Here is a 23,435-nt window from a genome sequence, read left to right as displayed (position 1 = left end):
CTAAACCTGAGGACACAGGCAATGGTTTAGTCAGCACAGATGTTCTTGCCTCTCCATCAATGCCAATACATTGTACAGTAATATTGTCCAGAAAGGACGGGTCATAGATCTCTTCAAGTCAGAGCACACTTCTGGCTGCACCAGTATCCACAAGAAAGGTGTGTGGGTTCCCCCCCACCTGCAGCTACACAGTTGGTGTAGGGCCACACTGGGGAGGACACAAAGCCATAGTATTAATAGCCTCTCCGACTTGTGGATCTGGCTTGCCCCCGTCCTACGGTTGATTTGGGGGTTCCCCCATTTGTTGAACTGCCTGGGCGGTTTGGGCCGGTGCCCAAGGAAATTGGGAAGGTCTCCTCTGCCCCTCCCTTGGCCGATGTGGGCATTCCCGTTTGAAATGTCCCTGTTGTCCACATCCATAGCAGGTGATACGGGCTCTCCAGGCTGGATCCTGAAATCTGTCTTCTGCTCTCCTGGGCCCTTCCCTGCTAACCATGACAGGATGAGTTTGAGGGGCTGCCTCAATGCTTTTTGTTATTACTACAAGTGTTTCCAGGTCAACCGTCCGATACTCAGGGCGGGCAATTTTTTAGGCTTTTTGGATAGGTATTTTTAGCCCATCCACAAAGGCACTGGATAACATTCTTACTTGCACTGTATCATTGCGATTGAATCCTAGATCCCGGAACATCTGTTCCATCCTGTTAGCAAATTTTTCTATGGATTCACTTTTATCCTGCTTCATATCTTGTATCTGAGTAGCTTGATCAGCTAATCTCCCCCTTGCCCATTCTTCCAATTTCTGACTAAACTCCTCCCCTGACTCATATGTCTTTAAGTGTTCTTCTGATACGGTGGGAGATTCAATTCTCGCTGCATGGTGGGCCAGAAGGAGTCCCCTGCTTTGATTTGTACCAGCCCAGACAAGTCCCTCCATGCAGCTGAATGCGTCTTCTTTATCTGCTCTATTGCTCTGTAGAAAGGCATAGGGTGCAGTTCTGGATCCGGGAGTGAGTTCACTAAGTTTGTGGCTTGGGTGGGGCTAAATGTAACATATCTTCCTCCTGTTTTATACTCCTCACTGGACCTGGCTGTTGAGGTCTGCTTGTCATGTTAGGATGTCTATTTGGCCAGACAGTTTGGCTACCATCAGATCCAGTTCCTTCCCTTTCTCTACTCTGGACATTTCATCCAACTCAGGTGGTTCCTCATCTGCTACATCTTCTGGTACACCTGTACTCTCCTTGTCCTCATCGTCTGTTTTCTGATCCTCCGTTCTGTTAGATTTTGCAGCTCCTGTTCTTTTCACTCCCCCCTCTCCTGCCCCCATCATGATTGACACCACTGATTTCTCTCTTTGTGACACTCCCCTGTTTGGTATGTAGTAGGTGCCGTCAGCATTTATGACTGGATATATTGACACTGGCAGGGGGGTCATGGGCTGAGTTGTCTCCTTTGATTCCCCAAGGGAGATGAGAGGCGGTACATTATCTGCAGCCACAAGGGGGGGGGGGGGCTGAGGGGTTTGCAGCTACTGCTATCAGAGAGGAGGCGTTACGAAGCATGGGGGCTCCACATGCCAGGCAAGTGTTATCTGGATTTTTCTGCCTGCAGCCAGTATAAACCCACCCCTCAGGTCTCTGTTGGGGGAGGGAACTTTTCATGCCAGGCAAGTGTTATCTGGATTTTTCTGCCTGCAGCCAGTATAAACCCACCCCTCAGGTCTCTGTTGGGGGAGGGAACTTTTCAACAGGGGCTGTAAGTTCCTTTGTCTGTGAGCACCATGATATGGTGGTTGTTCATCTAGTCCCACAGCATACATATACATCTTTGTTTTTTCATCCCATCTTTCTGTCCCTCCAGTTGCCCTAAATCGACTTGCTGCTCGGTGCCATGCCTGTGCTGCACCTAATAATTCTTCATCATTCAACTTTCCCCGACATTGCTGTATCAGCCGTTTCAATATTTCAACATTCAATTATCCATTTATATCACATCCTGCAATCTTCATTAACTTCTTCTAACTTTTCACATGTTGGCTTCCTTCTTCTCTCGCTACAATCTGAGGAGCAGTATATTCTCCTTCTCCATGTGAGTGGGATTGGCCAATCTTTACAACAGTATTTCAAACTGACACACACACAAAACAGAGGAGTGATCAGCAGCTTTAACCCTTTCCTCCGCAGACAAAGGATTCACCCCCCCCCACTGGTTTGCTCAAATCTAACTATCACGTCTGACTAGTCAGCTGGGACTCCCCGCCCGTCTTCCCCCGAGAGGGTCAGGCGGGCTCCGTCACGTCTTCCTGGGGGTCAGGTAGTCTCCGCAGTCTTCCCTTAGATCAATGAGTCATGTGTCTCTACCGTCTTCCTGGTCAGGTCAGCCGGAGTTCCTTTGTCCCACACCTCGGTACTACAGCGCCCCCTTCCAAACCAGGAGGTTACTGTCCCCTCCCTTTGTCTGTGGTTTCACCATCTGTGCTTCACTCACTCCTCACATAAATCACAGACACACACAAAACATATACACACCAGAGTGATCTTGTCACGGAAAGGTGTACAGGAAACAAGACAATGCAAAATGAATGTATGACTCACTGGATCCAAAGCTAAGGAACAAAAGGGAGACCCCTGCGTAAGACCTGGCACTCTCCCTGACTGCTCAGCTTATGCGAACACCCCAATGGTGGATGATCGCATATCCTCGTACCTCGACTATATGACACCTGAACACCCTACAATAGTGAGGGGACACGACCACCGGCTCCCTACATTAGACACGGAGGGAGTCAGGGTCACCTGGGATCCAGCAAACAGAAAATCACAAATGAATGTACAGCACTTCTCTTGTAGAAGACTGGGAAATAGGATCAGCATGCACACACTCCAGGAAGCTGTATAAACCGCACACTAATGCATTATGGGGAGGAATTTAAAGGAATGTAATCAGTCCAACTACAAGACAGCTGAGAGAGGCTAACGAGATGAGGAACTAAAAAAAAAAAAAAAAAAAAAAAGTTCAAGGAGGAGGTTCTGAAAAGCATCTGTCAGAGCTTCTCAAATGTCTGGTTGTGACAGTACCCCTCCCTCTACGAGTGGACTCTGGACACTCAGAGCCCACCTCCTTCTCAGGATGGGACCTATGGAAAGCCCTGATGAGACGAGTGGCCTTAATGTCCATCACTGGGACCCACATCCTCTCCTCAGGACCTTAACCCTCCCAATGAACGAGGTACTGGAGAGAACCGCGGACCACACGAGAATCCACAATCCTAGAGACCTGAAATTCAAGATTCCCATCAACCATAATCGGAGGAGGAGGCAAAGGCGAGGGTACAATAGGTTGAACATAAGGTTTTAATAAGGACTTATGAAAAACATTATGGATCTTCCAAGTCTGAGGAAGATCAAGACGGTAGGCAACAGGATCGATGACAGACAGGATTTTGTAGGGCCCAATAAACTTAGGACCCAACTTCCAGGAGGGAACCTTCAATTTGATATTCTTGGTAGACAACCACACCAGATCACCAACATTCAGGTCCGGACCAGGCACACGTCTCTTATCTGCCACACGCTTATATCTCTCACTCATGCTTATCCTGAATCTTTTGCCAAATAGATGACAAAGACAAGGAGAATCTGTCCTCATCAGGTAAACCAGAAGACCCCTCTCAAGAGAAAGTCCCAAACTGCGGATGAAACCCATATGCACCAAAAAATGGTGACTTATCAGAGGACTCCTGACGACGGTTATTTAAAGCAAACTCAGCAAGGGACAAAAACGAACACCAATCCTCCTGATTCTCCGCCACAAAACAGCGCAGATATGTCTCCAGATTCTGATTGACGCGCTCTGTCTGGCCATTCGACTGCGGGTGGAAAGCAGAAGAGAATGACAACCGAACCCCCAAGCGAGAACAGAAAGCCTTCCAGAATCTGGAAACAAACTGCGTGCCCCTATCAGAGACTATGTCTGAAGGAATACCATGCAATTTGACAATGTAATCAATAAATGCCTGCGCCAGCATCTTAGCATTGGGCAAACCAGGAAAAGGGATGAAATGCACCATTTTGCTAAAACGGTCCACCACCACCAGAATCACAGTCTTCCCCGAGGAACGAGGCAGGTCTGTTATGAAGTCCATGGACAGATGTGTCCAAGGACGGGAAGGAATGGGTAAATATCAGGTTGTACAAAGATGGGAGCTGAAGCAAAACTCTCCTTGATATTAGAAAAGGCCTTACGCGCCTCTACCGACCAGGAAGAAAAATGTACCCCCTTTCTGGTCATATCAGTGAGTGGTTTAACAATAGAGGAATAATTCAAAATAAACTTCCTGTAATAATTGGCAAAGCCCAAAAAACGCATCAGCGCCTTCTGATTCTCAGGAAGCTCCCACTCAAGCACAGCGCGGACCTTCTTGGGGTCCATGCGAAAACCAGAAGCGGAGAGAAGAAACCCCAGAAATTGAATTTCTGGAACCGCAAACACACATTTTTCCAGTTTCGCGTATAATTTATTCTCCGGCAGGATGAGCAAGACCTGACGTAAGTGTTCCTTATGAGTTTTGAAATCAGGAGAAAAAATCAAAATGTCATCCAAATACACTAATACTAATTTCCCCATTAAATGATAAAAAATGCTGTTCACGAAATGCTGAAAAACGGCTGGAGCATTCATCAAACCAAAAGGCATAACCAAATTCTCAAAATGGCCTTCAGAGGTATTGAAGGCCGTCTCCCATTCATCTCCTTCTCTGACCCTGACCAGGTTGTATGCCCCTCTTAGATCTAATTTGGAAAAAACTTTAGCCCCAACAATCTGGTTAAACAGGTCCGGGATCAGAGGAAGCGGATAAGGGTCACGAATTGTAATACTGTTCAGCTCCCTGAAATCCAGACAAGGTCTTAAAGAACCATCTTTTTTCTTAACAAAAAGGTGACTTCGAGGGTCGTATGTGTCCTTTTCTCAGACTCTCAGAGATATAAGCACGCATAGCGACCCTTTCAGGTTGGGAGAGATTGTATAAACGAGATTTAGGCAGCTTGGCGCCTGGGGTGAGATTAATTGGGCAATCGTACTCCCTGTGCGGGGGCAAATCCTGAACTCCACTCTCAGAGAAGACATCCGAAAATTCAGAGAGAAAAGATGGTACAGTCTTAGTAGAAACCTCAGAAACAGATGTCATGAGGCAATTCTCTCTGCAAAAGTCACTCCAACCATTTATTTGCCTCGCTTGCCAATCAATGGTGGGGTTATGTTTAGTGAGCCAGGGTAGCCCCAACACTAGAGGAGTAGGCAATCCGCTAAGGACGAAACATGACCCATCCTCAACATGAGCATCACTCACAATTAAACGGATATTGTGAACTATGCCCTTTAATGATTTCTGAGAAAGTGGAGCGGAATCAATAGCAAAAACAGGAATATCCTTTCCCAAAGTGCATACCTGGAAACCATGAGTTATCGCAAATTGATTATCAATGAGATTGACAGCTGCTCCACTATCTACGAAAATCTCACAACAAATGTTCTTGCTCTCTAGCGCCACCCTGGCAGGCAGGACCAAACGGGAACTACAAGCAAACGGAAAACCTTCAATTTCCGCCTCATCCCTGCCAATGTTAACAGATGGAACATTTTTAAAGGATTTTTTCCTTCTTGTTTCTTTATTACTCAAAAAAAAATGCCTGAATCTCCTAGAGGGACAAACATTTGCCAAATGATTTATACCTCCACAACAAAAACAAACCTTCCCATGCGGGCTGAATCTTCTATTGTCAGAGGCAATCAACCCCAGCTGCATGAGCTCCTGCTCAGAAGGGGTTGACAGCGACTGAGACTCCTGCGCACAGAATGAGACCGGTGCACTGTACTGGGATTGAGTATGACAGGAAGGAGTGATCTCTCCTCTCTCTCTAAGACGCCTGTCAATACGAACGGCCTGAGACATGGCAGAGTCCAAGGAGGTAGGCCTCTCATGAAAGGCAAATGCATCTTTCAATCCCTCTGAAAGACCATCGCAAAATTGACTTCGGAGTGCAGCATCATTCCAACCAGTATCAGCTGCCCATCTCCAAAATTCTGAGCAGTATAGCTCTGCGGATTGTTTACCCTGGCATAACAGACGTAGTCTAGACTCAGCCAAAGCAACACGATCCGGATCATCATATATCTGACCCAGGGCTAGAAAGAATGCATCCACTGAACGGAGGGGCCGTGCCCCCACCGGCAGCGAAAAGGCCCGCGACTGAGCGTTACCCCTGAGCAGCGATATAATGATCCCCACCCTCCGTTTCTCATCACCAGAGGAATGGGAAAGAAGGCGAAAATTGAGTTTGCAAGCCTCTCTAAACAAAATTCTCACTACCCCCGGAGAACGTATCCGGGAGCGAGATCTTAGGCTCAGAACAAACTCCATGAACGCAAGCTGAACCGGTCACTTGAAACTGAGAAAGAGTCTTACGGAGATCTGCTACCTCAAATGAAAGACCCTGAAAGCGTTCAGTCAAAAGTGAAACCGGATCCATGCTTGAGACAGTTTTGGCGGTTTATAATGTCACGGAAGGTGTACAGGAAACAAGACAACACAAAATGAATATACGACTCACTGGATCCAAAACTAAGGAACAAAAAGGGAGACCCCTGCATTAGACCTGGCACTCTCCCTGACTGCTCAGCCTATGCGAAAATCCCAATGGTAGATGATCGCATATCCTCGTACCTCGACTGTATAACACCTGAACACCCAATAATAGCGAGGGGACACGACCACCGGCTCCCTACTGTCATGGTCTTACCTTCTTGCTGTTCTCCTTCGTTTGACATGTGCTGGCGGCCATCTTGGTTTCTGGGTTTCTTGTAGCCTCCCACCCTGCGGCTTCTCCTTCCCACTGGGAGGAGCTGGATGCCTAGCGCATATATATAGGAGGTCTGTGGCTTCAGTTCCTTGCTTGGTCCTCCTGTGTTCACATGCTTCTAAGACTGCTGCTGCTTCTGGTTCCTGATCCTGGCTTCGTCTGACTACCCTGCTGGTTCCTGATCCAGGCTTCGTCTGACTACCCTTCTGGTTCCTGACCTCTGGCTTCGCAAGACCCTGCTTCGGTTTAGCCATCCGTTTGGACTTTTGCCTGACAGCTTGACTTTCAATAAAGCCTTCTTATTTCCACTTATCTCTTGTTGTACGTCTGGTTCATGGTTCCATGACATTAGGACCAAGCCATGAATTCTGACGGTACAGGGCCATCCTCGCTACCTACGCTGGTTGCCAGACTTGATCAGCAGGATCACCTGTTGGGTCGGTTCGCTGTGGCGTTGCAAACCCTGCTTGAACGCACGGCTCATTTAGCTTCCGTTGCCGATGGGTCGGTTGTCGCTCCTGGGCCCTCTCCTACTGCCGCTCCGGTTGTTGCGCCAGAGTCTACCCCGACACCTGTTGCTGCGCCTGCGGTGTTTCGGGGTATGACCGGTTCTGCCCCCCTTCCACAGTGCTTTGGGGGAGAGCCAACTCAGTGCCGAGGTTTCCTTAACCAGGTGGGCATTTATTTCGAGTTGCTGCCACATGCCTTTCCTACTGAGAGATCAAAGGTGGGCTTCTTGATCTCGCTGCTCTCGGACAAGGCCTTGGCCTGGGCCAGCCCTTTATGGGAGAACAACAATCCGGTGGTTGCCGAGTTTTCCGGTTTTGTTGCTTCTCTTCGGAAGGTATTCGATGTGCCGGCTCGTGCTGCCTCTGCTGCGAAGCTCCTTATGTCCATCAGACAGGGTTCACGATCCGTAGCTGAATACGCCATTGAGTTTCGTACCCTGGCAGCAGAGGTGGGCTGGAATAATGAGGCTCTGGTCGCTGCTTTCTCTCATGGTCTCTCGGATGCCTTGAAGGATGAGGTTGCAGCTAAGGACCTACCAGTGGAGCTCGAGTCTCTTATTTCTTTCCTGATTTTGATTGACACCAGACTCAGGGAGAGACCTTCCTTTAAGGAGAGCCTGCGGAGGTCTTCTAACAGATTGGCGCCTACGTTTGCTGTCCCACCCGTGCCTCCCTCTCCTCCCACGCCTCCTGGGGATGACTTGTCTGGGGGTGAACCCATGCAGCTGGGGTTTGCTTGCCTGTCCGAGGGGGAGAGGGTACTCCGGAGACGCGAGGGCCGATGCATGTACTGTGGTCTCGGTGGGCATTTTCGGTTGGCATGCCCGAACCGTCCGGGAAACGCTCGCACCTGAGATCCTGTCGGGGCAGATCTTGGGTGGAGTCTCCTCGTCCCCGGTTTCCCGTGTTGACAAACCACTGATTACTGTTGTCCTCTCCTGGGTCGGGGGGCTCGGTGACGACCCAGGCGTTGGTGGACTCTTGTGCTGGTGGTTTGTTCATTGATAGTGTGTTCGCTGCCGCCAATTCCATTCCTCTGCAGCCTCGAGGTTCCCCACTGGCTCTTGAGGCGATAGACGGCAGACCCCTTCTGCCGCCACACGTGACTCATGAGACCCTTCCAGTGGGGATGGCCATTGGTGCCGTTCACAGAGAGTCGGTCTGTCTCCAGGTTATTTCGTCTCCACACTACTCGGTGGTCTTGGGGTACCCCTGGCTCCAGAAGCATAATCCGACTTTCGATTGGAGATCGGCCGAGATCCTCTCGTGGTCACCGCAGTGTGGGGCTAGTTGCATCCATGGGTCTGTCAAGTTGCTGTGTACTTCCTCGGACTCTCTGTTGCCTCCTGAATACGAGGAGTACCGGGATGTATTCGATAAGGTGCGTGCGGTTGCCCTACCTCCGCACCGCCCATACGATTGTGCCATAGAGTTACAATCTGGTGCCGTTCCTCCTCGTGGCAAGGTCTATCCACTGTCGGTAGCGGAGAATGAGGCCATGGAGGAGTACGTGAGGGGGGCGCTTTCACGCGGACACATTCGCAAATCCTCGTCCCCGGCAGGGGCTGGATTTTTCTTTGTGAAAAAGAAGGGCGGTGAGTTGAGGCCTTGCATCGATTACAGGGGTCTCAATCGCATCACGATCAAGAACGCTTACCCGATACCCTTGATTTCCGAGCTGTTCGATCGCCTCAAAGGGGCCACGGTCTTTACCAAACTCGACCTGAGGGCGGCATATAACCTGGTAAGGATCAAGGCGGGCGATGAGTGGAAGACCGCGTTTAACACCAGGACCGGTCATTATGAATCCTTGGTTATGCCCTTTGGGTTGTGCAATGCGCCCGCAGTCTTCCAGGAATTCATCAACGATGTTTTCCGTGACCTGTTGCAGCAGTGTGTGGTGGTCTATTTGGATGACATCTTGGTATATTCTGAATCCATGGAGGCCCACATTCTGGATGTCAGACGAGTGTTGCAACGGTTACGAGAGAACAAGCTGTTCGGTAAGCTTGAGAAATGCGAATTTCACCGATCCCAGGTAACCTTCTTAGGTTACATCATTTCCGCTGAGGGGTTCTCCATGGATCCTGAGAAGGTTTCGGCTGTCTTACAGTGGCCCCAGCCCAGTGGTCTTCGTGCCCTGCAGCGCTTTTTGGGCTTCACCAATTATTATCGGAAGTTCATCAGGGACTTTTCCATGCTAGCCAAGCCTCTCACGGATCTGACCAGGAAGGGCAGTAATCCCCAGGTTTGGCCGCTCGAGGCCATCCGAGCTTTTGAGGCTCTAAAGTCCGCCTTTGTGTCGGCTCCGATTCTGTCGCATCCCAACCCTGGGTTGCCTTTTGTCCTCGAGGTGGACGCGTCTGAGACGGGAGTAGGCGCCCTTCTGTCTCAGCGTAGAACACCAGAGGGTCCTCTGCTTCCTTGTGGGTTTTACTCCCGGAAATTGTCTTCCGCGGAGTGCAACTATCAGATTGGTGACAGGGAGTTATTGGCCATCGTGCAGGCCCTTAAAGAATGGAGGCACTTGCTCGAGGGCTCGGTGGTTCCGGTTCTCATCCTGACGGACCACAAGAATCTGACCTACCTCTCTGAGGCCAAGAGATTGACACCACGTCAGGCCAGATGGGCTCTGTTCTTGTCACGTTTTAATTACGTGGTCTCCTACCTACCCGGTTCCAAGAACATCAGAGCGGATGCCTTATCACGGCAGTACTCCGAGCTGTCCGGGGAGGAGTCGATTCCGACTTCGGTCATACCTCCGAATCAGATCCTGGCCGCCATTCGCACCAGCCTGACCTCTCCCCTGGGTGAGCAGATTTTGGCAGCTCAATCTGGTGCTCCCTCTGGGAGACCCAACGGCAGATGTTTTGTGCCTGAGGAGTTGCGCACTCGGTTGTTGCGAACCTACCATAACTCCAAGGCCACGGGGCATCCTGGAAAGAATCAGCTGTCCTGGGCTGTTTCACGTCTGTTCTGGTGGCCTTCTCTACGTTCCGACATCGCCGCATATGTAGCGGCATGCTCCGTTTGTGCCCAGAGTAAGTCCCCTCGGCACCTTCCGTTGGGCCTTTTGCAACCCATAGCCACCGGGGAGCGTCCATGGTCACACCTGGGGATGGATTTCATTGTGGACCTCCCTGCATCCCGAGGCCATACGGTCATTCTCATGATTGTGGATCGGTTTTCCAAAATGTGCCACTGTGTTCCTCTCAAGAAGTTACCCTCTGCACAAGAGTTGGCCACGATTTTTGCCAGGGAGGTCTTCCGGTTGCACGGTTTGCCCAAGGAGATTGTGTCGGATCGGGGGAGTCCGTTTGTGTCCAGGTTCTGGCGCGCCTTTTGCTCCCAGTTGGGGATTCATCTCTCTTTCTCCTCGGCCTACCACCCTCAGTCCAATGGGGCCGCAGAACGATCCAATCAGGCCTTGGAGCAATTCCTTCGTTGCTATGTCTCCGATCACCAAGACAATTGGGTTGACCTCCTGCCTTGGGCTGAGTTTGCCAGGAACACGGCGGTGAACTCTTCCTCTGGGACGTCTCCCTTCATGGCCAATTATGGGTTCCAACCTGCCGTGTTACTGGAGGTATTCTCTCCCCAGGATATTCCGGCTGTGGAGGATCACCTTTCCGTCCTACGTGCTTCTTGGGTACAGATCCAGAGGTCCCTTGAGGTCTCTGCGCGGCGCCAGAGACTCCAGGCTGATCGCAGACGAGCGCCCGCTCCTTCCTACCAGGTCGGAGACCGCGTATGGTTGTCCACCCGCAACCTCAACCTTCGAGTGCCCACTCCCAAGCTGGCGCCTCGCTTTGTTGGTCCCTTCCGAGTGCTTCGCAGGGTAAACCCGGTAGCCTATGCCCTTGCGCTTCCTCCTGGCATGCGGATCTCCAACGTGTTTCATGTCTCCCTGTTGAAGCCACTGGTGTGTAATCGTTTCACTTCCTCGGTTCCTCGGCCTCGTCCGGTCCAAGTGGGCAATCGTGAGGAGTATGAGGTGAGCAATATCCTGGACTCACGCCTGGTCCGCGGTCGGGTGCAGTTTTTGGTCCATTGGTGTGGTTATGGTCCAGAGGAGCATTCCTGGGTTCCCTCCGCAGATGTCCATGCTCCTGCCTTGCTCCGAGCCTTTCAGGCACGCTTCCCTCAGAAACCGTTCTTTACTCCGCGGAGGAGGGGCCCTTGAGGGGGAGGTACTGTCATGGTCTTACCTTCTTGCTGTTCTCCTTCGTTTGACATGTGCTGGCGGCCATCTTGGTTTCTGGGTTTCTTGTAGCCTCCCACCCTGCGGCTTCTCCTTCCCACTGGGAGGAGCTGGATGCCTAGCTCATATATATAGGAGGTCTGTGGCTTCAGTTCCTTGCTTGGTCCTCCTGTGTTCACATGCTTCTAAGACTGCTGCTGCTTCTGGTTCCTGATCCTGGCTTCGTCTGACTACCCTGCTGGTTCCTGATCCAGGCTTCGTCTGACTACCCTTCTGGTTCCTGACCTCTGGCTTCGCAAGACCCTGCTTCAGTTTAGCCATCCGTTTGGACTTTTGCCTGACAGCTTGATTTTCAATAAAGCCTTCTTATTTCCACTTATCTCTTGTTGTACGTCTGGTTCATGGTTCCATCACACCTACACTAGATACGGAGGGAGTCAGGGTCACCTGGGATCCAGCAAACAGAAAAACACCAATGAATGCACAACACTTAACTTGTAGAAGACTGGGAAGTAGGATCAGCATGCACACACACTCCAGGAAATAATATAAACCGCACACTGATGCACTATGGGGAGGAATTTAAAGGGATGCAATCAGTACAACCACATGACAGCTGAGAGAGGCTAACGAGATGAGGAACTGAAAGCAAAACAAAGGAAGCTTAAGGAGGAGGTTCTGAAAGGCATCTGTCAGAGCTTCTCAGATGTCTGGTAGTGACAGTTATATGTTGTTCACTGCCTATAGAGAAGCACCTCTTTGAAGTGTCACATATGACGTATGCAGTAGTAGTGTTAGACTGTCCACCATTACAAAATGGAGAACCTTAGATGTTTACAATTAGCTTAACATTCCAAGGTGGTACCCACTGCGCAGATGTTGAGTGTTATCTCTGTTTCTCTTATCTCTTTTTCCCTTTGACTAATGAAACAATGGTTTGTGTCTCAGTGAGGACTGCCCTCTTCTGAAGATATATATATATGTCTACCTCATGTAATAAAGTTAGAGAGTAAGATTGCTTTGACCAACTTCTGTGTCAGTGTTCAGTCTTTCTACCACGCGTGGATATTAACCCCCTGAGGGTACATTGATTCGGAACACCAGAGTGTATCTTAAATGCCCTAATTAAGTGTGGCTTTAACAAGTGGCGCCCGAACAGGGACTATGAGCTGAAGTAGCTTCCAACAGCCGACAAGACGGGCCCTGAGCTTGATGAACGGTAGAGGGGAGAGGACTGTAGCCTCAAAGAAAGGTGAGAAAACTTTTATCTTATCTGCCTTTCTGCTATTTACTTCGTCATGCTCAGATAGCTCAGTCTGCTGTGGGGTGGTACTGATGTAAATATAGTAGTCGGCTGTAATGCTGAAAGCTTAGAGTCTATTGAACCAATAGTCTGAAATCATAGATCTGTCACAACCAGACATCTGAGAAGCTCTGACAGATGCCTTTCAGAACCTCCTCCTTGAGCTTTCTTTGTTTTGGTTTTCAGTTCCTCATCTCGTTAGCCTCTCTCAGCTGTCTTGCAGTTGGACTGATTGCATTCCTTTAAATTCCTCCCCATAATGCATTAGTGTGCGGTTTATACAGCTTCCTGGAGTGTGTGTGCATGCTGATCCTATTTCCCAGTCTTCTACAAGCTAAGTGCTGTACATTCATTTGTAATTTTCTGTTTGCTGGATCCCAGGTGACCCTAACTCCCTCCGTGTCTAGTGTAGGGAGCCGGTGGTCGTGTCCCCTCACTATTGTAGGGTGTTCAGGTGTCATATAGTCGAGGTATGAGGATATGCGATAATCCAACATTGGGGTGTTTGCATAGGCTGAGCAGTCAGGGAGAGTGCCAGGTCTTATGCAGGGGTCTCCCTTTTGTTCCTTAGCTTTGGATCCAGTGAGTCATACATTCATTTTGCATTGTCTTGTTTCCTGTACACCTTTCTGTGACATTATAAACCGCCCAAACCGTCTCAAGCATGGATCCGGTTTCACTTTTGACTGAACGCTTCCAGGGTCTTTCATTGGAGGTAGCTGATCTCCGTAAAACTGTTTCTCAGTTTCAAGTGACCGGTTCAGCTTGCGTTCATCATGGAGTTTGTTCTGAGCCTAAGATCTCGCTCCGGGATACGTTCTCCGGGGGTAGTGAGAATTTTGTGTGTTTCAGAGAGGCTTGCAAACTCAATTTTCGCCTTCTTCCCCATTCCTCTGGTGATGAGGAACGGAGGGTGGGGATCATTATATCGCTGCTCAGGGGTAACGCTCAGTCGTGGGCCTTTTCGCTGCCAGTGGGGGCACGGCCCCTCCGTTCAGTGGATGCATTCTTTCTAGCCCTGGGTCAGATATATGATGATCCGGATCGTGTTGCTTTGGCTGAGTCTAGACTACGTCTGTTATGCCAGGGTAAACAATCCGCAGAGCTATACTGCTCAGAATTTTGGAGATGGGCAGCTGATACTGGTTGGAATGATGCTGCACTCCGAAGTCAATTTTGCGATGGTCTTTCAGAGGGATTGAAAGATGCATTTGCCTTTCATGAGAGGCCTACCTCCTTGGACTCTGCCATGTCTCAGGCCGTTCGTATTGACAGGCGTCTTAGAGAGAGAGGAGAGATCACTCCTTCCTGTCATACTCAATCCCAGTACAGTGCAGCGGTCTCATTCTGTGCGCAGGAGTCTCAGTCGCTGTCAACCCCTTCTGAGCAGGAGCTCATGCAGCTGGGGTTGATTGCCTCTGACAATAGAAGATTCAGCCCGCATGGGAAGGTTTGTTTTTGTTGTGGAGGTATAAATCATTTGGCAAATGTTTGTCCCTCTAGGAGATTCAGGCATTTTTTTTGAGTAATAAAGAAACAAGAAGGAAAAAATCCTTTAAAAATGTTCCATCTGTTAACATTGGCAGGGATGAGGCGGAAATTGAAGGTTTTCCGTTTGCTTGTAGTTCCCGTTTGGTCCTGCCTGCCAGGGTGGCGCTAGAGAGCAAGAACATTTGTTGTGAGATTTTCGTAGATAGTGGAGCAGCTGTCAATCTCATTGATAATCAATTTGCGATAACTCATGGTTTCCAGGTATGCACTTTGGGAAAGGATATTCCTGTTTTTGCTATTGATTCCGCTCCACTTTCTCAGAAATCATTAAAGGGCATAGTTCACAATATCCGTTTAATTGTGAGTGATGCTCATGTTGAGGATGGGTCATGTTTCGTCCTTAGCGGATTGCCTACTCCTCTAGTGTTGGGGCTACCCTGGCTCACTAAACATAACCCCACCATTGATTGGCAAGCGAGGCAAATAAATGGTTGGAGTGACTTTTGCAGAGAGAATTGCCTCATGACATCTGTTTCTGAGGTTTCTACTAAGACTGTACCATCTTTTCTCTCTGAATTTTCGGATGTCTTCTCTGAGAGTGGAGTTCAGGATTTGCCCCCGCACAGGGAGTACGATTGCCCAATTAATCTCACCCCAGGCGCCAAGCTGCCTAAATCTCGTTTATACAATCTCTCCCAACCTGAAAGGGTCGCTATGCGTGCTTATATCTCTGAGAGTCTGAGAAAAGGACACATACGACCCTCGAAGTCACCTTTTTGTTAAGAAAAAAGATGGTTCTTTAAGACCTTGTCTGGATTTCAGGGAGCTGAACAGTATTACAATTCGTGACCCTTATCCGCTTCCTCTGATCCCGGACCTGTTTAACCAGATTGTTGGGGCTAAAGTTTTTTCCAAATTAGATCTAAGAGGGGCATACAACCTGGTCAGGGTCAGAGAAGGAGATGAATGGGAGACGGCCTTCAATACCTCTGAAGGCCATTTTGAGAATTTGGTTATGCCTTTTGGTTTGATGAATGCTCCAGCCGTTTTTCAGCATTTCGTGAACAGCATTTTTTATCATTTAATGGGGAAATTATTATTAGTGTATTTGGATGACATTTTGATTTTTTCTCCTGATTTCAAAACTCATAAGGAACACTTACGTCAGGTCTTGCTCATCCTGCCGGAGAATAAATTATACGCGAAACTGGAAAAATGTGTGTTTGCGGTTCCAGAAATTCAATTTCTGGGGTTTCTTCTCTCCGCTTCTGGTTTTCGCATGGACCCCGAGAAGGTCCGCGCTGTGCTTGAGTGGGAGCTTCCTGAGAATCAGAAGGCGCTGATGCGTTTTTTGGGCTTTGCCAATTATTACAGGAAGTTTATTTTGAATTATTCCTCTATTGTTAAACCACTCACTGATATGACCAGAAAGGGGGTACATTTTTCTTCCTGGTCGGTAGAGGCGCGTAAGGCCTTTTCTAATATCAAGGAGAGTTTTGCTTCCGCTCCCATCTTGGTACAACCTGATATTTACCCATTCCTTCCCGTCCTTGGACACATCTGTCCATGGACTTCATAACAGACCTGCCTCGTTCCTCGGGGAAGACTGTGATTCTGGTGGTGGTGGACCGTTTTAGCAAAATGGTGCATTTCATCCCTTTTCCTGGTTTGCCCAATGCTAAGACGCTGGCGCAGGCATTTATTGATTACATTGTCAAATTGCATGGTATTCCTTCAGACATAGTCTCTGATAGGGGCACGCAGTTTGTTTCCAGATTCTGGAAGGCTTTCTGTTCTCGCTTGGGGGTTCGGTTGTCATTCTCTTCTGCTTTCCACCCGCAGTCGAATGGCCAGACAGAGCGCGTCAATCAGAATCTGGAGACATATCTGCGCTGTTTTGTGGTGGAGAATCAGGAGGATTGGTGTTCTTTTTTGTCCCTTGCTGAGTTTGCTTTAAATAACCGTCGTCAGGAGTCCTCTGATAAGTCACCATTTTCTGGTGCATATGGGTTTCATCTGCAGTTTGGGACATTCTCTGGAGAGGGGTCTTCTGGTTTACCTGATGAGGACAGATTCTCCTCGTCTTTGTCATCTATTTGGCAAAATATTCAGGATAATCTAAAGAGCATGAGTGAGAGATATAAGCGTGTGGCAGATAAGAGACGTGTGCCTGGTCCGGACCTGAATGTTGGTGATCTGGTGTGGTTGTCTACTAAGAATATCAAATTGAAGGTTCCCTCCTGGAAGTTGGGTCCTAAGTTTATTGGGCCTTATAAAATCTTGTCTGTCATCAATCCTGTTGCCTACCGTCTTGATCTTCCTCAGACTTGGAAGAGCCATAATGTTTTTCATAAGTCCTTATTAAAACCTTATGTCCAACCCATTGTACCCTCGTCTTTGCCTCCTCCTCCGATTATGGTTGATGGTAATCTTGAATTTCAGGTCTCTAGGATTGTGGATTCTCGTGTTGTCCGCAGTTCTCTCCAGTACCTCGTTCATTGGGAGGGTTATGGTCCTGAGGAGAGGATGTGGGTCCCAGTGACGGACATTAAGGCCACTTGTCTCATCAGGGCTTTCCATAGGTCCCATCCTGAGAAGGTGGGCTCTGAGTGTCCGGAGTCCACTCGTAGAAGGAGGGGTACTGTCACAACCAGACATCTGAGAAGCTCTGACAGATGCCTTTCAGAACCTCCTCCTTGAGCTTCCTTTGTTTTGCTTTCAGTTCCTCATCTCGTTAGCCTCTCTCAGCTGTCATGTTGTTGTACTGATTGCATCCCTTTAAATTCCTCCCCATAGTGCATCAGTGTGCGGTTTATATTACTTCCTGGAGTCTGTGTGCATGCTGATCCTACTTCCCAGTCTTCTACAAGATAAGTGTTGTGCATTCATTGGTGTTTTTCTGTTTGCTGGATACCAGGTGACCCTGACTCCCTCCGTATCTAGTGTAGGGAGCCTGTGGTCGTGTCCCCTCACTATTATAGGGTGTTCAGGTGTTATACAGTCGAGGTACGAGGATATGCGATCATCTACCATTGGGATTTTCGCATAGGCTGAGCAGTCAGGGCGAGTGCCAGGTCTAATGCAGGGGTCTCCCTTTTTGTTCCTTAGTTTTGGATCCAGTGAGTCGTATATTCATTTTCTGTTGTCTTGTTTCCTGTACACCTTCCTTGACAATAACATAAAGTCATATGATTGGTTTACACATTCCACCACACTCCATGGGACACCTGCAGAAAGGTGAGAAATCAGACACTGCCCGCAGCACTTTGCCCCCCCTTCCTCTCCTGCTTGAGACAAAGAGAGGGGTGGGAGGGAGGCACTTGGAGAAGAAAAGGTTTAACTGATTACAGTCCTAGATATACAAGAACATAGAATAAAATTCACACATCTTTAACACTGGCCTTTGAAATGCTGTCATTCTGTCTGGTGGACACGGACAGTTTTAAGAATCTGATGGCGGTGGCTGTCCCACAGTATGTCGTGCCCAGCCGCCACTACTTTTCCAGGCGAGCCATCCCTTCCCTGCACAACCAAGTGGGGGACAAAATCAGGTGTGCACTGCGCAACGCCATCTGTGGCAAGGTCCACATAACTATGGATATGTGGACCAGTAAGCACGGTCAGGGACGTTATATCTCCCTAACAGCACACTGGGTAAATGCAGTGGCGTTGGGCCTGAGGTGGATATCAGTTTGGCGCATGTCTTTCTACAATGAGGATTGCAGAGCATTTCTCTTTGCCTCCTTTTGCCTTCTCCTCCTACTCCGCTTCCTTATCCTCTAACGCCTCCTCATCCGTTCAGCGTAACATCTTCACCACCAACTTCAGCAGTTTTGAAACATATCTGTTTGGGGAGCAAACCCCCCACCGCGCAGGAGCTGTGGACGGGCATGGAGCAAAAGACCGATGAGTGATTGGTGCCATTGAGCCTCAAGTCCAGCCTGGTAGTGTGCAATAATGGTCAAAATCTCGTAGCAGCTCTGGGCCTAGCCGGTTTGACGCACATGCCTTGCCTGGCGTATGTGCTGAATTTGGTGGTGCAGAGATTCCTGAAAAATTACCCCAATATGTCAGAGCTGCTGCAGAAAGTGCCGGCCGTCTGTGCGCGCTTTCGGCTTTCTCATCCTGCTGCTGCTCGCCTGTCTGCGTTGCAGCGTAACTTCGGCCTTCTCGCTCACCGCCTCATAAGCGACGTGCCCACAATGCTCTGCATTGCTGACAGGGAACTAAATTTAGTGAAAACATCTGTTAGTGATCAGAAGATGAGCGACTACAAGCGCATGCTGCTGGTGGCATTCCCATCTGACAGTGGGGGCACAGTGGAAGCACAAGGCGGAGGAGGAGGAAGAGGTCGCCAACGGCGCTGGGGCACCGCCAGCACCACAGAAGGCAGGTTTAGCATGGCCGAAATGTGGAAAAGTTTTGTCAGCACGCCACAACAACCAGCACCACCAGCTGATATGGAACGTCTTAGCAGGAGGCAGCATTTCAGCAACATGGTAGAGCAGTATGTGTGCACATGCCTAAACGTACTGAATGATGGGTTTGCCCCCTTCAACTTCTGGGTCTCCAAATTGGGCACATGGTCTGAGCTTGCCCTGCATCCAGTGTATTGTCTGAATGTTTGTTTAGCACGGCAGGAGGCGGTTAACACAGACAAGCACAGCTGCTTGTCCACAGCCAATGCGGACAAGCTCACGTTCATTAAAATGAACCAGGCATGGATCCCACAGGACTTCTCCATACCTTGTGCAGAATAGACATGTATACTGGCCTCACCCAGCCATTGTTGTACTCCAGCGCACTTTCTCTTTGTTTCTACATTTCCCAATGTTTTGGGGTCTACCCAAATTTAAACAAAAAAAAAAAATATTAATAAAATAAAAAACAAAAACTAGTGTTGGCTACCGCCTCCTCCTGCTTTCACCTACACCGCCACATCCACTGCCTCCTCAACCTCCTACTCCATATGGACCTCCTTCTCTTAGATGAAGATTATTATTTTTTATTTTAGTTTTTTATGTTATTTTAAGGCATTTCCCTATCCACATTTGTTTGCAGAGCACTTGCCATGCTCTTAACCACATTTTGCTGCCCTATAGCCCTTTCCATGACTTTTTTAGAGCCATTTTAGTGCTCCAAAGTTCGGATCCACATTGACTTCAATGGGGTTCGGGGTCAAGTTTGGGTCCCGAACTCGAACTTTTTTGCGAAGTTCGGCCGAACCCAAACTTCCAGGTGTCCGCTCAACTCTATTTTTCATCTATTTTCAATTCCAATTCTTCTCTCAGAAACTTGCTTACTAATGCTGAAATAACAGCTGCTGTCAGTTCAAGTGTAGGTATTGTCTGAATACTGGTAGGTGGAACTCTGGCCTTTCCCATAACCAGGGAACAGTGTATATTTTCTTCTCCTATAACCCTGATGTAGGAGCAATGACCATAACCATAACTACTGGCATCTAAAAAGTGATGAACAGTGATGGACGAACATCTGATGGGATGGTTCACGAACGCCATCGCTCGAACCCGCTCAAATATCCCCATTCATTTTAATGGAAGGTGAACATGAAAAACCTCCAGGTCATATTTGCAGCAACAAAATACTTACTAGATGTGCACACATAGTCCCACAACATGGACACTGACATACCACAAGTATTAAAGGGCTTCTGTCACCCCACTAAACAGTTTTTTTTGTTTTTGTTTACTTATAATCCCTATACTGCGATTTATGCCTACATAATCTAATTAATCATTTTGGTTCAGTTGTGTTAAAAACATGCTTTTAAAATATGCAAATTACCTTGATCTTGATAGCAGACAGGGCCAGCAGAGGACGATCACGTTCACTAGCCCTGTCAATCAACATGCGGAGGGGGCGTTTTTAGGATCGGAGGATGCGGCTGCTACCATCAAGTAGCCGCCCTACTTGCTGGTAGCAAGGTAATTTGCATATTTTAAAAGCACGTTTTTAACACAATCTACTGAACCGAAATGATTAATTAGATTATGTATGCATAAATCACAGTATAGAGATTATAAGTAAACAAAAAAAAAATAAACTAAACGGTTTAGTGGGGTGACAGAAGCCCTTTAAGCGAATATGCAATCGACAAGCATTATTTTTTTTATCTGCAAAATTTCGTCAAAGTATTAATCGCAAGAGCACATGCGCTAGAAAGCCATGCCCTAGAGCAACTGGTTTGCACCGACTAGAAATTAGATGGATGCGATGGTTGGAACGAAGTTCAGCGACGAAGAGGAGGAACTCCTGGTGACTAAGTAATCTTACATTAAAGTAGTGTATTTGATTACATTTCACCTGCATGTCTGAACAATCACTTTATATGCATAAAGAGTGTTATAAAAAAATCGCCAGTGCGCAGTGGCGTCTCTAGCTTTCAAATTTTGGGGGGGCACACTGGGGGCCAGGACAAAAGTAGGGGGGGGGGGCAGCTATAACAACAATACATTTATACAAGTACGCTTAGAAATGCTGCGATACTTTACCCAATACCTAAAACCGCAACAGGGAAGAAAAGTCCTGCTGTCTGTGGTTTAAAAAAAAAATTAAAAAAATCACTCAGATTTCAACATGTCCTAGCTACCTGTGGATGACACTGACATGGGGGGGGGGGGGGGGAATCTGTGAATGACACTGCTATGGGGAAGGGGGGGATCTGTGGATGACACATACCGTATATAGCATCTTATGCTATATGTGTCATCCACAGATCCACCCCATGACAGTGTCATCCCCATTTCCTCCTCCATAACAGTGTCATCCACAGATCCCCCTCCCTATAACAGTGTCATCCACAGATCTCCCTCCCAGCCTCTCACAGGAGTGTACATTTGACATTTCTAAACTGTAATCCATATCCTGCAGTAACTTTAACTTTAAATCCGGATTCACGGCCGCTCATCTCTACTAGTACCTTAACCTTACACCACTCGGCTAGCTTCGGTAACAGGGCCAGGCTACAGCCTTCAGGTACTGCCTGTTAGTTGTTACCGAGCGAGTGCTGATTTCTGCAGGTCAGAGGATACGGATTACAGTTTAGAAGGAATGTACACTCCTGTGAGCGGTCCAGTGGCGGATCCAGAGCCTGGTCGCGGGAGGGGCACTTTCAGATTATTTTCTGTCCGCCGCCACAGAACAAGGGTGCTTATAGAACAGACTACACAGTGTAGAGGTATACTGTATATTGTGTGGCACAGTGTAGCGGTATACTGTACATTGTGTGGCACAGTGTAGCGTTATACTGTACATTGTGTGGCACAGTGTAGTGATATACTGTACATTGTGTGGCACAGTGTATGCTATATGTGTATAACATAAACATATTTCACATGAAAACTTACAGTTACTAGGCTTGGCCCTTGGGGATCTCGGACGCCACTTCACCACTTTGTTCGGGGGCTCGGCAGAGCTGATGTTCTGTTTCATCCTAATGAGAAAGATTTCATAATAAGGATTTGGAGAAGGGGCAGAGGGATAGCAGAGCAGGGAGAGGCTGGTGCTGCTACTAGGGGGTCATACCATGGGGGAGTAATAAAGCCCACCATAATGCCCCCCCAGTAGAAATAATTCTCCTTATAATGTGACAGGGCAAAAAATACCCCCTTGTAATGCCCCAAGTTGAGCTAATGTCCCCCATAATGTGCCAGTATAAAATACCCCTATATAGTGCCCCCAGTAAATGCCCCCATAGTGCTCCTTTCCCCCCTTCCTCCTAGTGCCCCCCATAATGTACCAGTATAAAATACCCCATATATAGTGCCCCAGTAGATGCCCTCAGTGTCCCCCATAATTTGCAAGTATAAAATACCCCTTCTTAGTGCCCCCCGTAGATGACTCCATAGTACTCCTCTCCCCCCTTCCCCATAGTACCCACCATAATGTGTCCCAGTATAAAATGCTACTGTACAGAGCCCCCTATATAAAATACCCCATCACGTGCCAGTAACAAGAGCCCCCCATCACGTGCCAGTAACAAGAGCCCCCATCACGTGCCAGTAACAACAGCCCCCCATCACGTGCCTGTAATAACCCCCCCATCACGTGCCAGTAATAAGCCCCCCATCACGTGCCGCTAATAAGCCCCCATCACGTGCCACTAATAAGCCCCCATCACGTGCCAGTAATAAGCCCCCATCACATGCCAGTAATAAGCCCCCCATCACGTGCCAGTAATAAGCCCCCCGATCACGTGCCAGTAATAATCCCCCCATCACGTGCCAGTAATAAGCCCCCCAATCACGTGCCAGTAATAAGTCCCCCATCACGTGCCAGTAATAAGCCCCCCCATCATGTGCCAGTAATAAGCCCCCCAATGTGCCAGTAATAAGCCGCCCCCCCAATGTGCCAGTAATATGCCGCCCCCCAATGTGCCAGTAATATGCCGCCCCCGCAATGTGCCAGTAATAAGCCCCCCAATGTGCCAGTAATATGCCGCCCCCCCAATGTGCCAGTAATATGCCGCCCCCCAATGTGCCAGTAATATGCCGCCCCCCAATGTGCTAGTAATAAGCCGCCCCCCCAATGTGCCAGTAATATGCCGCCCCCCCAATGTGCCAGTAATATGCCGCCCCCCAATGTGCCAGTAATAAGCCGCCCCCCCCCAATGGGCCAGTAATAAGCCACCCACCCATGTGCTAGTAATAAGCCTCCCCCCAATGTGCCAGTAATAAGCCGCAGCCCCCCCAATGTGCCAGTAATAAGCCGCCCCCCCAATGTGCCAGTAATAAGCCACCCCCAAAATGTGCCAGTAATAAGCTGCCGCCCCCCCAATGTGCCAGTAATAAGCTGCCCCCCCAATGTGCCAGTAATAAGCCGCTGCCCCCCCCAATGTGCCAGTAACACTGTTATAAAAAAACAACAACAAAAAACTCCCACTTACCTCCATGTCAGCAATGCGATGCAGGCCTCTTCCAGCCTGTGTCCCGCGCTGTATGGCTCATCAGCCTATCAGAGGAAGGGGAAGGGACACGCCTCTCCCTCCCCTGCACCACCTCAGCACAGGCCGGCAGATGACTATGGAGATGAGCGCAATAGAAGCGCTC

The sequence above is a fragment of the Bufo gargarizans genome, chromosome 2 (genome assembly GCF_014858855.1).
Source record: "Bufo gargarizans isolate SCDJY-AF-19 chromosome 2, ASM1485885v1, whole genome shotgun sequence".
NCBI lineage: Eukaryota > Metazoa > Chordata > Amphibia > Anura > Bufonidae > Bufo > Bufo gargarizans.
Note: the sequence above shows the minus strand (reverse complement) of the source record.